Source organism: Pteronotus mesoamericanus, unplaced genomic scaffold (genome assembly GCF_021234165.1).
Source record: "Pteronotus mesoamericanus isolate MK-2021 breed Mesoamerican mustached bat unplaced genomic scaffold, CSHL_Meso_final scaffold_165, whole genome shotgun sequence".
NCBI classification, from domain to species: domain Eukaryota; kingdom Metazoa; phylum Chordata; class Mammalia; order Chiroptera; family Mormoopidae; genus Pteronotus; species Pteronotus mesoamericanus.
Window position 1 is genome coordinate 7,543,742 of NW_026555307.1, and position 12,924 is coordinate 7,556,665.

Here is a 12,924-nt window from a genome sequence, read left to right on the forward strand (position 1 = left end):
AGACTCATCAAGAAAGAGAGGGCATAAATAAATAAAATCAGAAATGAAAAAGAAGAAAATACAACTGATACCACAGAAATACAAAGGATTTTAAGAAAGTACTACGAACAATTATATGCCCGGAAAGTTGAAAACCTGTGTGAAATGGACAAATTTCTAGCAAAATATATCCTTCCAACACTGAATGAAGAAGCAGCAGAAAGTCTGGACAGACAGATAACAGCTGGTGAAATTGAAGCAGCAATCAAAAAAATCCCGGCACACAAAAGCCCCAGACTGGATGGTTTCACAGGAGAAATTTAGAAAACATTTAAGAAAGAGCTAACCCCTGTCCTTCTCAAGCTATTCTAAAAAATCCAAGAAGAAGGAAGACTCTCAAACTCTTTTTATGAGGCCAGCATCATTCTAATCCCCAAAACAGATAAAGCCACAACAAAGAAAGCTAGCTACAGGCTAATATTGCTGATGAACACAGACACTAAAATCCACAACAAAATAATAGCACACCACATCCAGCAATACATTAAAAAGATCACACACCATGATCAAGTGGGAGTCATCCCAGAGATGCAAGGATGGCAGAATATTCACAAATCAATAAATGTAATATATCACACAAACAAAAAGAAAGACAAAAATAACACGATCATATTAATAGATGTGGAAAAAGCATTTGATAACGTGCAGCTCCCATTTATGATAAAAGACTCAGCAAAGTGAGGGCAGAGAGAGCATGCCTAAACCCAATGAAGGCCATATATGAGAAACCCACAGCCAACATCATACACAACAGGCAAAACTAAAATCTTTCCCACTAAGATTAGGAAAAACACAAGGATGTCTGCTTTCACCACTTCTATTCAACATAGTATTGGAAGTCCTAGCCACAGCGATCAGAAAAGAAAAAGAAATAAAAAGTATCCAAATTAGAAAGGAGGAAGCAAAACTGTCATTGTTTGCAGATGACATGACAGTGTACATAGAAAATCCTATAGATGCCACCAAAAAATTATTCAACCTAATAAATGAATTTGGCAAAACAGTGGGATATGAAGTCAATATTGAGAAAGGGAAAGCATTTTTGTACACAACAAAACATCACAATCTGAAATCAGGGAAAAAAAATCCCATTTGTTACAGCAATAAGAAAAATAATGTACCTAGGAATAAACCTCATCGAGGAGGAAAAAGACTTGTACTAGGAAAACAACACAACACTGAAGAAAGAAAATAAGGAAGACACAAATAAATGGAAGCATATTTTGTGTTCATGGATTGGAAAAATTTACATCATCAAAATGTCCATAATACCCAAAGCAATTTATAGATTTAATGCAATCCCTATTAAAATACCAAAGATGTATTTCACAGATATAGAACAAACATTTCAAAAATTTATATGGAACCATAACGACCCTGAATAGCCTCAGCAATATTGAGAAAGAAGAACAAAGTAAGAGGGATCAGAATATGTGCCATCAAACTATATTACAAGGCCACTGTAATCAAAACAGACTGGTACTGGCATAAGAACAGACACGCAGTTCAATGGAACAGAATAGAGAGCCCAGAAATAAACCCATGTCTATGGTCAATTAATATTCAAGAAAGGGGACAGGAACATAAATTGGGGTAAAAATAGCCTCTTCAATAAATAGTGTTAGGAGATCTGGATAGCTACACGCAAAAAAAATGAAACTTGATCACTGACTTACACCATACACAAAAATAAATTCAAGGTGGATAGAAGGCTTAAATATAAGTCATGACACCATAAAAGGCCCAGAGGAGAACATAGGCAGGAAAATCTCAGATATTCCATGTAGCAATATTTTCATCAACTTATCTCCTAGATCAAGGGACATAAAGGAAAGAATTAACAAATAGGACTTCATGAAAATAAAAAGCTTCTGCACAGCTAAAGAAAACATCAGCAAAATGAAAAGGGAACCAAACATGTGGGAAAATATATTTGCAAATGATACCTTAGAGAAGGATTTGATCTCCAAAATATATAAACTCACACAACTCCACTCCAGAAGGACAAACAACCTGACTAAAAAATGGGCATAGGACCTGGACACTTCTCCAGTGAGGACATACAGAGTACTCAGAAATTTATGAAAGGATCTTCAGCATCACTAGCCATCAGAGAGTTGCCAATGAAATCCACAATGAGATACCACTTCACACCAGTCAGAATGGCCGTCATTATCAAATCAACAAACAACAAGTGCTGGTGATGATATGGAGAAAAGGGAACCCTAGTGCACTGTTGGTGGGAATGCAGACTGGTGCAGCCGCTTGTAGAAAACAGTATGAAATTTCCTTAGAAAATTAAAAATGGAACTGCCTTTTGACCTGGCAATCTTGAAGGACCAATTCAAAAGAACCTATGTATCCCAATGTTCATAGCAGCACTATTTACAATAGCCAAGCAATGGAATCAGTTTAAGTGCCCATCAGTAAATGAGTGGATCAAAAAACTATGGTACATTTACACAATGGAATACTACGCAGAAGAAAGAAGGAGCTCCTACTCATAGCAACAGCATGGATGGAACTGGAAAGCATCATGCTAAGTGCAATAGGCCAGGCAGCGAAGGACAAGTACCATATGATCTCACCTATAAGTGGAATCTAATCAACAAAACAAATAATGAAGCAAAATGCAGTCAGAGATATGGAAATAAAGAACAAACTGACAGTAACCAGAGGGGGGCAGAGAGGGATTTTGGGGGTAAAATAGGGGAAGGGCCATCAAAGAACATGTATAAAGGATAGATGGACAAAGCCAAAGGGGGTAGGTCGAGGGTGGGAGGCGGGTGTGATAGAGGAAAATGGAGACAACTGTACTGAACAACAATAAAAAATGTGGCAATAATAAATATTTTGTCTCACTGAATTCTAGTGAGTTTCTCATACTTGCAAATTCTTAATAAATACATAATGCCCAACCCCCAAGGAATTCATTATAAAAACATAAGGAGTTTTATGCACAGGAATACTTTTAGGACTGTTTCAAATTTAAAATATAGAAACATAAATACTCTTTAGTAGGCAGTAAAATAAATACATTAAGGTGTATCTCAATAATGTAATACTATGCAGAGATTTTTATAATGTAACAGTACCACCCTCGCCAGGTAGCTCAGTTGGGGAGAGCATCGTCCTGAAATGCCAAGGTTGTGGGTTCAATCTTGTTAAGGCATGTACAAGAAGCAACCAATGAATGCATAAATAAGTGGAACAATAAATCAATGTTTCCCTCACTCTCCCTTCCTCTCTCTCTTGGAAATCAATAAATAAAATATTTTAAAAAGTATTTAAAAATGTAACAGTGCCATAGCCAATGCATTATTAAGTCAGGCAAGCAGGTTACAGAATTTATAGAGTGATACCAGAGTGATGTCAGCAGCATGGCTACACGAGAGGTCCTACAGCTCCTTGCCCTTGAAGTTATAAATTAGACAATTATAATTCAAGAAAGAATTCCCTGTTCAATACACAAACATGTCTGAGAGATCCTTTCATTAAAACATCTGAAGGTGGGCATATTTGAGAGAACAGGGGAGGACAGAGATGGATGCCACAGATCTGCAGCATGGAGCTCACTGTGGCTCTAGAAAACTCAGGAGCAGGGGAGGAGTTGGTTTTACAGTGTACACACTCTGCAGCCTTAAGGAGCAGGGGATAAAATCAACATTCCTGCCTAAGTAGTCAGCACATACTGCAGCTGAACCCAGTGACAAGGGCAGAGAGGAACATAAAGGTGTGGCAGTTGTGGTCTAGCAGCTGCCATTACCAAGCAGAAAACAAAGTCCCAGTTACAAAGCTGCCTCCCTTCCCCTCCCTTCCCAGAGAACTGGCCCTACCAGACGTTGCAGCTGCTAAGTGTTAGGTTGCAACACACACTCTCTAGGCAGCCCTGAGGACTTAGAGAAGCAGAAATATTTCTCTCTGAGCGGCAGCCGCATACTGTGGCTAAACCCACTGACAGGGGCGGAGACACAGAGGTGTGTCAACTTAGGTCTGGTAGCCACCATTACTGGGAGGAGAACAAGATAAAAAATGCAGGAACAGGACCAACTTGTCCCCAACCACTGCAGCTGAGCCCAGTGGAGGCAACTGGGGCAGGTCAGGAAGTACAGCACTGCTGGAAGAATCTAGTTGCAGGAGGCAGCACTAGGATATCAGGAGCTCCATTGGCCACTACATTTCCCCACCAGCATAGAGCCCTGAGACTGAGGCGACCTGTTGACAGAGGGGATGCCCACCTTTCCAGGGAGTACAGGGCATTTTCCGCAGGTGAGGTAACACCATCCTACAGAGATCCCAGAAGCCCCAGCAGTGCAAGTTAAGAGAAAAATAAAAACTTGTGCCACCTACTGGAAAACAAAAGAAAGATTTTTACTTACCAACCTCTTAAAATAGTGAAGCACTGAATACATGTTAAAAAAGCAGATTTAATTCCCATAAAAGCAGAAACATAATCCATCAAATACCATGAGTAATCAAGGTAACAAGGTAGCTGAGAAACAAAATGAAGAACTTCCAGAAAATAAGCTTAAAGACATGGAAACGTGATTGAAATGACAGAGAATTCAAGACTGCAGTTCTGAAAAAACTCAACAAGATACAAGAAAACTCAGAAGGTAGTATAAAGAACTCAAATAAAATCAATGAACAAAACAAGTACTTTACCAAAGAAATTAAAACTATAAAAATAAATCACACAAATGCTGGAGCTGAAGAATTCAATAATAAAAGAGACGAAGAATGAACTGGTGAGCTTAGGAAAAAAACGGAGCAGACCAGATGGAGAAAAGAATTAGTCATACTGCTCTTGCTGGTATGGCTCAGTTGGCTGGAGTGTTGTCTCTGTACACTAAAGGTTCAATTCCTGATCAAGGCACATACCTAGATTGCAGATTCCATCCCTGGACAGGTTGCCTACAGAAGGCAACTGACCAATGTTTTTCTCTCTCTCTCCCTTTCTCTCTTTCTAAATCAATGAACATGTTCTTGAATGAGAATAAAATAAACCTTAAAAAAAAAGAATTAGTGATATCGAAGATAGAAATCTAGAAATGACTCATGAAATGAGAGATTTGAGAGTAAAAAAAGAAAAGAAAAACTCTAGGACAAGTATCTGACTCCATTAGAAAGAACAGTGTAAGAATTATGAATGAAAGAATAATGAAAGAATAATGGGTAAACCAGAAGGAGACGAGAGGGAGGAGAGAACTGAGAGCCTATTGAAACAAATAACCAACGAGAACTTCCCAAACCTATGGAAAGAACTGGTCCTTTAATTCAAGAGGTTAACTCAACACCTAGTTATCTCAATCCATAAAGGCTTGCTCCAAGGCACATCATATTAAAACTGTCAAAAATTAATGACAGAGAATGCTCAAGGCATTTAGGGAAAAGAAGATGGTGACCTAAAAAGGAAATCCCATTAGATTATCACAGGGTTTTTCAGCAGAAACACTACAAAAACTAAAAAAGAATAGACTCAAATATACAAATTACTGAAAGAGAGAAATCACCAGCCAAGAATAATTTATCCAGCAAAGTTATCCTTTAGATATAAAAGAGAAATAAAGGCTTTTCCAGACATACAGAAGCTGAGGATATTCACAAGACCTGAATTACAGGAAACACTGAAGGGTATTCTACCTGAGATAAAAAGAAAAAAGAATATAAAACTATGAATAAGATTACTAACAGAGAGACAGAAGCAGAAAATTGTAACTCTTGTTCAGAATAGGATATTAAACAATAAATATAACACAAAGGTTAAAGGAGGCAAAAACACTTAAAAAACACAATATCTACTGCAAGTTGGAAATGAACTCACAGCAGAAAGGGATAATTTGTGAAAAGAAAAACATAAAAGAGGAAGGGGTAAAGGTCTGAATTTGCATACGGGAATGGATAGAATCAATCAGAAGAAAAAGAACTACTGTGTATATGAAACTAAACTTTCTTTTACATAAACCTAATGTAACACCACACACCCCCACCCCCAGAACTGAGACACATAACAAAAAAAAAAAAAAAAAAAAAAAGGGAAACAAGGGAGAAAAATCATAGAATATCACCAAACTAAAATCACAGACAGAAACACAAGGGAAAAGAAACAATGGAAACACAAAACTACCAGAAAACAAAAGATAAAATAGCTAAGAAATCCTCACATATCGATAATCACCCTAAATGAAAATGGACTGAACTCAGCAATGAAAAGGCACAGAGTAGTGGGATTGATAAAAAACAATCACTAGCACCACCACCACCACCACCAACAACAAAAACTATATGCTCCCTTCATGAGATACATTTAGCTGCAAAAGAAAAAAAAAAAAGGCATAATCAAAGAAAAGGGGTGAAAAATGATACTCCAAGAAAATGGCATCCAGAGAAACGCAGGGATAGCCACATTTATGTCAGATAAAATAGATTTCAAGACAAAAAAGGTAACAAGAGACACAAATGGATATTTTATACTGATAAAGGAGAGATTACATCAAAAAGACATAACTTATTAACATATATGCACCCAACCTGGCTGCACCAAAATATATAAAGCAATTATACTAACAAAACTAAAGGGAGAAACTGACAAAAACACAATCATATAGGGGACCTAACAACCCCATTGACAGCTGTGGATGGGTCATCCAACAGAAAATCAGTAAGGAAATATCTGCTTTAAATGACACATTAAACCAAATGGACATAATTGATATTTATAGAGTTTTTCATCCCAGAACACTAGATTATAAATTCTTCTCTAATGCACCTGGAATATTCTCAAGGACAGACCATATGTTGGGAAACAAAACCAGCGATAACGAATTTAAGAAAATTGAAATCATATCAAGAATATTCTTTGGCCATAATGCTTTGAAAGAGAAAATCAACTGTAAAAAAAAAAAAGGAAAAATCACAAATATGTGGAGGTCAAACAGCATGCTATTAAACAATGACAGGGTCAAAGACACTTTTTAAAGGATCAAAAGATACATAGAGTCAAATAAGAATGACAATATGACATGTCAAAATTTTTAGGATACAGCAAAAGTGGCAATAGTTCATAGCATTACAGGCTTACCTCAAGAAGCAAGAAAAATCTCAAATAACTTAACATTTCACTTTTAAGAACTAAAAAAAGAACAAATGAAGCCTAAGGTCAGTAAAAGGATGGGAAAAATAAAAACTAGATGAGAAAGAAAAATATTGATGTGAGAGAGAAACAGTGATTGGTTGCCTCCTGTATGTGCCCTGACAGGAATCGAACTCAGACCTTTTGGCGTATGGGATGACCTTCCAACTCACTGGGCCACCCAGCCAGGGCCAAAGATTCTGTTCTTTATAAAGGTTGATACAATTGATAAACCTCTGGCTAGACTCACTAAGAAGAAAAAAGACTCAAACAAGACAAGAAAAGAAAGAGAAATCTCAACAGATACCACTGAAATACAAAGAACTATATAATAATGCAATGAAAGACTTACCATCTTTTGCTGTGTATAATGTGCACTTTTCTGCATCAGCTTTTGAGGGAAAAATAAGGATGCACATTATACATGAGTAATACTAATTCTGTATCTATATAAATGTTTTAAATTCTCCTATTTATGCTTATGCATTAAAAGTGTAACTCTAGAAATCAATGATGCCTATATGCAGAGTAATATCCTGAATATGATAATCAGTTTTGTTTCTCAATATAAATAAATGAATGAATTAAAAATTTAAATGAAGATTTTTTTCCTGGCAGTTTGGGCCAAAAACATGGGTGCACAGTATACACGGAGTGCATAACACATGGCAAAATATGGTATATACCACCAAATTCAACAACCTAGAAGAAATGGACAAATGTTTAGAAATATATAACCTTAGACTGAAACATGAAGAATTGGAAAATCTAAATAGATCAATCAACAGTAAGGATATTGAAACAGTCATCAAAAACCTTCCCAGCGTTAAAGGCCAGGACCAGATGGCTTCACTTGTGAGCTCTATCAAACATTCAAAGAATATTTAACACCAATCCTTCTTAAACTGTACCAAAAAAATATGAAGAGGCAATACCGTCCAATTCATTTTATGAGGCCAACCTTACCCTGACATCAGAACCTGGCAAGGATAACACAACCACACACAAATTACAGACCAGAATCTCTGATGAATATAGATGCAAAAATCCTAAACAAGACTAGCAAATCAAATAAGACAATACATTAAAAAGATAATACATTATTATCTAGTAGGGTTCATTCCAGGGGGGCAAGGATGTTTCAACATATGCAAATCAATCAATCTGATACAACACACTAACAAAATAAAGGATAAAAATCATATGATCATATCAATAAATGCCGAAAAAGCATTTGGCAAGATACTATATCCATTTATGATTAAAATGCTCAATAAAATAGGCATGGAAGGAAAGTACCTCACCATAATAAAGGCCACATATGACAAACCTCAGCTAGTATCATACTCAATGGTGAAAAACTGAAAGCATTTCCTTTAAGATCAGAGAGAAAACAAGGATGCCCACTCTCACCACTTGTTCAGCTGAGTATCGGAAGTCTCAGCCAGAGCAATCAGGCAAGAGAAAAGAAAAACAAAAGGCATATAAAAATTGGAAATGAAGAAGTAAAAATGTTACTTTTTGCAGATGACATCATTGTTTATGTAGAAAACCCTAAAGACTCCACCAAAAAAACTGCTAGAAGCAAGAAAGAAATACAGTAGAGTTGCAAATGTACAAAAATTCAATGAAATGTTAGGAAAAAAATAAACTACAAAATTAAAAGAAATTAAAGATGACACAAAGAAATGGAAATATATGTTCATGGATTACAAGAATCCAATTAAAATGGCTATATTACTCAAAGCAATATACAGATTTAATGAAATCACATCAAAATCCCAATGACATTTTTTTACAGAACTACAACAATAACAACAAATAATCAAATTTGTATGGACTTGCAAAAGATCCCAAATAGCCAAAGCAATCTTGAGGAGAAAAGAACAAAGCCAAAAGTATCACACTCCTTGGCTTCAAATTATACTACAAAGCTGTAATAATTAAAACAGCATGGTACTGGCAGAAAAACAGACACATTAACTAATGAAATAGAATTGAGAGCCTAGAAATAAACTCACCTGTATATTGGCAAATAATTTTCAAATATGGGAACCAAAAACATTGTGTTGGCCAAAAAGTCCATTTATTTTTTTTCCATAAAATAAAGACACATTTTTCATTTTCACCAATAATTTTATTGATTTGGATATTTTAAGTATGTCGGCTATCTCCCACTATTGGCTTCTAGTGGGTAGAAGCCGGGGTAATGCTAAACTACCAATGTGTAAGATAGCGTCACAGCAAATAATTATTTGGTCAAAATATCAATAGTACCAAGAAACTTTGCAAACCACTTAAAAAAATTTTTATTTATTTTTTTAGAGAGGGGAAGGGAGGGAGAAAGAGAGGGAGAGAAACATCAATGCGTGGTTGCCTCTCATGTGCCCCCTGCAGCCCAGGCATGTGCCCTGCCTGGGAATTGAACCTGCGACCCTTTTGTTTGCAGGCCAGCCCTCAATCCACTGAACCACACCAGCCAGGGCACAAACCACTTTCGGCATGCTCAATTAGTCACAGCACCTTCTTCATACACTACACGAATCTTTTTAAGTTTTAGTTGTGTTTTCACCTATCTTGAAAAAATAAAGCATAATACGCTGAAAATGTGTATTTTCTTCCATCTTCAATATTAAAATGGCTGCACAAAAATTCACCAATTTTGATAAGTGTTTTTTAAATGCACACTGATATGACACCTCTCACAATGCAACAGAATGAAATTTGTTTCCAATGAAGTTAAAGACAATTAGGCATTACTAGAGCCACCATCAGAAAAAAACTAAACAAACTCTTTTGGCCATCCCGCTACTATGAAACTCTTAGAAGTAGAGAAATATCTTTGTAACATTGTATTTAGCAATGATTTCTTGGATATGACAAAAGCACAGGCAAAGGAAAAACAGGTACATTGTGACATAATCAAAATTAAAAACGTTTGTGTTTCAAAAGACACTATCAACAGAGTGTAAACACAATTCATGGAATGGGAAGAAATATTTATAAATCATATATCTGGTAAGGAATTGATATTCAGAATAGAGAAAGAACTCTGACAACTCAACAACAAAAAATAACCTGATTAAAAAATAGGCAAAGGACATTTCTCCAAAGATATCAAATGGTCAATAAGCAAGAGGAAGGATTCCCAATATATGCAAATCAAAACCACAATGACATACCACTTCATACTCAGTAGGATGGCTCTTATTTAAACACACACACACACACACACACACACACACACACACACACACAAAACAGAAAGTAAGTGTTGGCAAGGATGTGGAGAAAATGAAACCCTGTGCATTACTGGTGGGAATATAAAATGGTGCAGCAGCTGTGGAAAATGGTATGATTCCTGAAAAAATTAAACACAGAATTACCATGGGATCCAGCAATTCTGCTTCCAGGTATATACCCAAAAGAACTGAAAGCAGGGACTTGAACAGATATTTGTGAACTAATGTTCTCAGCTGTATTATTCACAGGAGCCAAAAGATGGAAGCAACCCAAGCGTTCATTGACAATGAATGGATAAACAAAATATGGTATATATGTACAATGGAATTATTACTCAGACTTAAAAAGGAGATTCTGACACATGCTACAGCAATGATGAATCTTAAAGATACATCTAGGTCAAATAAGCCAGTCACAAAAGGACAAATACTGTATGATTCCGCTTACATGAAGTCCCTAGAATAGTCTAATTAATAAAGAGCAGAATGGTGGTTTCCAGGGGTTGGAGGGAGGGGGCAATGGGGAGTGACTGTTTAATGGCTATAGAGTTTCAGTTTTGGCAGATGGAAGTTCTGGAGATGGATGGCGGTGACGGCTGCGCAACAAGGTAAATGTTCTTAATGCCACTCAGCTTCTTAAAAAGTTAAAATGATCAATTTTGTGTTATGAATATTTACCTATAAAAACCCCTAACAAACTGATGAGATTGGTTACCTACAATGAGTGACTGGGTACAAAAATGGGGAATGGGACTGGGAAGAAGAAATGATGAGGAGTGATTGAGTAGATCTTTTTGTTTGATTTTGACTTTTAGACACATGTTAATGTTTCACATACTCAAAAGACTAAAGACAAAAAGAACTGTATGAGGGGATATGGTTAGCAATTCTTAAACTTTCTACTTAGGACTGAGCAAGTAAATGTATTGTGGTTAATTAGAATCAAGTTTTTCAATGTTAGGGAAAGGAGTTACAAAAAAGCAAATGGAGGCAGCAAAAATAAGCCCCTGTGATGTTGAAGAACTGAAGACATCATATGAAATCATGGATTATCTGTATAAGTACACATGCAGATAGATACGGGGGTGTGTGTGTAGATATATACATATTTCATAGCTGAGAGGGTCAAGAAGCAATGAGATCCCAGTATCAATGACGACATCTAATCTTGATTTTTAAATATCATTTTCTAATAAAAAAAGCAAGTGCTCCCTGGGAGATTTGCTGATTCAGGACTGGGGCTGGTAAAGTACAGCTTGGAACAGCTTGGAACATTTTGTGGTGCATGAAAAAAAGAAAGTACTAAAAAAAAAAAAAGTAATAGAGAACACATTGAAAGGGCATAGGAGCCAACTTTGTCCCAAATTTGCCCAGAGCCCAAATTTGGGACAACCTGAGCAACAAAATAGTAGATTATAACGTATAGAACAACAACAAATGCAGTCTATACTTACATAATTTAGTAAATAAGTAAATGGGGGAGAAGGAAAATCTCTAACAGCAGGATTCTAATTAATCAATAAAGAAGAAACAATGGAAACAAACAAAAATGACACCATTAGAAAAACAGCTGGTAATATTTTCAGGCAAGAATTATCAATGGATTAAGATTAGTAGGTGAAATCAGAATGAGAAACAGGATTTTTATATGAAATATTTCTCCATAAAACACTTTAATCATAATGGGAAAAATAGTGGAGATACCACAGTAGTCAACTGACTGAAGTTAACACATTAATAATGAAACATGACTTCATGGATTGCCTGATAGGGTGCACTGAAAACACATCATTTTTGGGATATTCTTGCCTCAAATGCATAACCTGAATTTAATCATGAGGAAGCATCAGACAACCTCAATTTGAGGAACATTCTACATGGCAAAAGTTAAATGGCCAGCTCTCTCCAAGTGTCAAGGTCATGAAAGACAAAGAAAGACGGAGGAACTGTGCCAGATCAAAAAGACTAAGGAGATTTACCAAATAACTGCAACATATGACTGTGGATTGGATCCTTGTCCAGAAAAAGGCCATTAAGAGACATTTATAAAAGTATTAATAAGGCTCATAGATTAGTTACTAATAGTGTATGGCTGTTAATCTGGTTTTGATCATGTACTGTGATTATGTAAGATGCTAACATGCCGTGAATGAAGCTGGGTGAAGAGTATATGGGGGTTCTATTTTTTGAAACAATTTTAAGTCTAGAACTAATTCAAAATGAAAAGTTAAAAAAAAATTTTAAAAATGAACATTCGGTGTGCCTGGAGCAGGGAGAGCTTTTCAGTTCACCTTCAGGGCACCCAGTAATTTATTCAACGGCACATACTGGAAGCCAGGTCATGTTGGCAGGGGGTGGGATGACGGTGTTAGGCAAGAAGTTTCAGATGAAGGGGAAAAAAAAGCACATCTTGGAAAACAAGAAGGTTTCAGGGAAGTTAGAAGAAAACCTGATACACCTTGAACTTGGCCTTTGAATGCTGAATAGCAATTCTTTCCTTCTCTGAACATC

General features: G+C 36.3%; 1 protein-coding gene across 2 annotated transcripts in view; it reads right to left on the reverse strand.

Moving 5' to 3' along the window:
* ZNF565 (zinc finger protein 565) overlaps positions 1-12,924 on the reverse strand; it is a 64,162-nt gene that overhangs the window by 49,763 nt on the left and 1,475 nt on the right. The window lies entirely within an intron of this gene.